Source organism: Pinus tabuliformis, chromosome 4_2 (assembly GCF_031772625.1).
Source record: "Pinus tabuliformis cultivar Carrire ecotype Pingquan chromosome 4_2, CPIR1, whole genome shotgun sequence".
Taxonomy (NCBI): Eukaryota; Viridiplantae; Streptophyta; class Pinopsida; order Pinales; family Pinaceae; genus Pinus; species Pinus tabuliformis.
In genome coordinates this window covers 763,690,290-763,693,425 of record NC_142304.1, presented here as the reverse complement: position 1 = coordinate 763,693,425, position 3,136 = coordinate 763,690,290, and the positions used below count along the sequence as shown (strand labels likewise).

Sequence of the window (3,136 nt, the reverse complement as noted above, 5' to 3'; positions counted from 1 at the left end):
TATGGGTGCTACATAACATCCTAAAGCTCTACATGAGGCTCCTAATTAGTAACTAAAATCTCCTCCTTCGATGGGATACTCATCTCTCGCTCTAGAGAGAATCTCATAGTCTTCTCCTCATCAAATTTTACATCTCTCCTCACTACTATCACTGTGAGTGAGGGAAAATACACCCTACAATTATGTGGTATCTCTGTGTATCCTACAAAGACTCCCATATTAAATGCAGGCTCCAATTTTTTCCTGCTATCTTTGGAGACATGACAGTACACAGTAGTTCCAGAAATTTGAAAATGAGATTCATCTCACTTTCTCCTAGAGAATGCTTTTCTCCTAGAGAAATATTTTTCAGGTGTGATCATGCTAAGTATTCTATGAGGGCTCCTGTTCTGCAAAGAAACTATGATGTTTCATGCTTCTTCCCATAGATGTAATGGTAGCCCTTGATAATGCAACATGGCTCTTGCTTCTCCCACTACACTTATGTTCTTCCTTTTAGCCACCTCATTTTGCTGTGGGTTATGGGGTGCTACCAATTCTCTTATAATCCCCTCTTTGGAACAAAAGTCCTTGAAGGTGTTAAGACATGGGTTAGTCAATCCTAAGAGATGGGGAAGCCTTGTATCAAGGGTGCACTCTGCATGAGCATCGAAAGGGAATCAGGTTAATATTCCTGAACTGGGACATGGTGGCAGGCGATAATGTTAGGAAATCCGAAGACATCATCAGGGGCCCCAGGAAGAGTTATATTTTATTTTCAACAACTTTCCCACCTTGGAATTGGTTCACCCAAAGATAGGGTCCAACATCTAGAAGAACACTACATGTCTTGTAGTTTCTGGTGTGCCCTCGACAATCCTTGAAAATATGGAGGACCGAGTACCATTCATGCCTAGTTGTACTCATAACCACATCAGGTCTCCAAGGTGAACAACCTCTTGTCAATAGAACAATGTAGATAATGGGATTCGGCAAAACGGATCTATAACTTCAGGAAAAGGATTGGCTTTGAGGGCTAGGCCTAGAGGTCTGCGCCCTCAACTTGTGGGCTATAGGCAGTCTCTCACGGTGAGGGTGGGCAGTCGCGTGTCGATTGGGCTATGGGCCTAGAATGCCCCTACTGGGGACTTTTCCCTAGGCGGCAAACAATCAACTTAGAACTAGTGTGGACAAGGGGAATCTGACTGTTTAATTAAAACAAAGCATTGCGAGGTCCCTACAGATGTTGACGCAATGTGATTTCTGCCCAGTGCTCTAAATGTCAAAGTGAAGAAATTCAACCAAGAGTGGGTAAACAACATGAGTAACTATGACTCTCTTAATGTAGCCAAATGCCTCGTCATCTAATTAGTGAGGCGCACGAATGGATTAATGAGATTCCCACCATCCCTTTCTACTATCTAGAGAAACCACAACTAAGGGAATGAGTTTGGAAGAATCAATGGGGAAAGAAGATCCTGTTGAGCTGGACTCTAGTCCGACTTTGTGAAATGACCTGAGAGGTGTAGAATAAGTGGGAGCCATTTTCAGCGCAAGTGAAATACCACTACTTTTAACGTTATTTTACTTATTCCATGGGGCGGAGATAGGGCACTACCCCTATTTTTGGCCTTAAGGCACGTTTCAGCAGGTCGATCCGAGCGGAAGACATTGTCAGGTGGGGAGTTTGGCTGGGGCGGCACATCTGTTAAAAGATAACACAGGTGTCCTAAGATGATCTCAATGAGAACAAAAATCTTGTGTGGAACAAAAGGGTAAAAGCTCATTTGATTTTGATTTTCAGTATGAATACAAACCATGAAAGCGTGGCCTATCGATCCTTTAGATTTTCGGAATTTGAAGCTAGAGGTGTCAAAAAAATTACCACAGGGATAACTAGCCTGTGGAAGCCAAGAATTCATAGCGACATTGCTTTTTGATCCTTTGATGTCGGCTCTTCCTATCATTATGAAGTAGAATTCACTAAGTGTTGGATTGTTCACCCACCAATAGGGAACATGAGGTGGGTTTAGACCATTGTGAGACAGGTTAGTTTTACCCTACTAATGAACCGAATCACAATAGTAATTCAACTTAGTACGAGAGGAACTGTTGATTCACACAATTAGTCATCGCGCTTGGTTGAAAAGCCAGTGGCGTGAAGCTATCATGTGTCGGATTATGACTGAACACCTCTAAGTCAGAATCCACGCTAGAAGCGGTGCATGTTACTCTTCGACTATATCTCGACCCACAGTAGGGGCGTCACTTTGTCACCCCTAGGGGCCCTTATAATTTGCAAACCGTGATTGTGAAGCATCTCAGTCGAGGCAACTTTGAAGTTCAATTCCAAATGGTCGTTGAGAAGAATCCTTCGCAAATGACTTAAATATGCGATGGGGTATTGTAAGTGGTAGAGTGGCCTTGCTGCCACGATCCACTGAGATTCAGCCCTTGGTTGCCTTGATTCAGAGCTTCTCTCTTGTCACACATTTTTTGAACAAATCTAGACAACTCTCTCGCTCTTGCGCCTTTGTCTCGTCCTCCAAATGACAAGTTTTTATTGCTCACATCTAAGAAATGATTTGCTCAGGAGCGGGAAATTTAAGGTTTCCATGTCGAGACAGAAAAAGCACCTAAGTCTGGGGAAACTTGGGGTTTCCATGTCACACCCCGACGCCCGAGTACTGGGAAACTTGGGTTTTCCATGTCGCTCCCCGATGCCCGAGTACTGGGAAAATTGGGGTTTCCATGTCGCACCCTAACGCCCGAGTCTTGGGAAACTTGGGGTCTCCATGTCGCGCCCCAATGCTCGAGTCTGGTATCACTCGAGAAGTTTTATGACTTTTAGAACCGCTTTCAGGGGCCAGTGAATGCCAAAACCCACAATTCCATAATGTTGTGCGAATAGGTTAACCTGGGAACAAAAAAAGATCTGAAGTTTGTGAATCTCGTTACATGTTGCACACCAAAAGAGCAGTAACAATTTGTTTGCATGTTCAGATAATACCGTGATGTGTTTGCATGGACGTACGATGACTTGAAAACATATGATGCACGAATAATCCAACACATCATTCCAATCAAAGAAGGGGCAAAGCATTTTCAGTAGAAGCTAAGGAAGGTACATCCATCACTTGAGCCTCTCATACAGAAA

The 3,136-nt window shown here is 43.5% G+C and overlaps 1 pseudogene; it reads left to right on the top strand.

Annotated features, from left to right (window-relative positions):
- Window positions 1–943: 943 nt before the first annotated feature.
- On the top strand, window positions 944–2,449 carry LOC149171839 (25S ribosomal RNA; annotated as a pseudogene).
- Window positions 2,450–3,136: the final 687 nt, after the last annotated feature.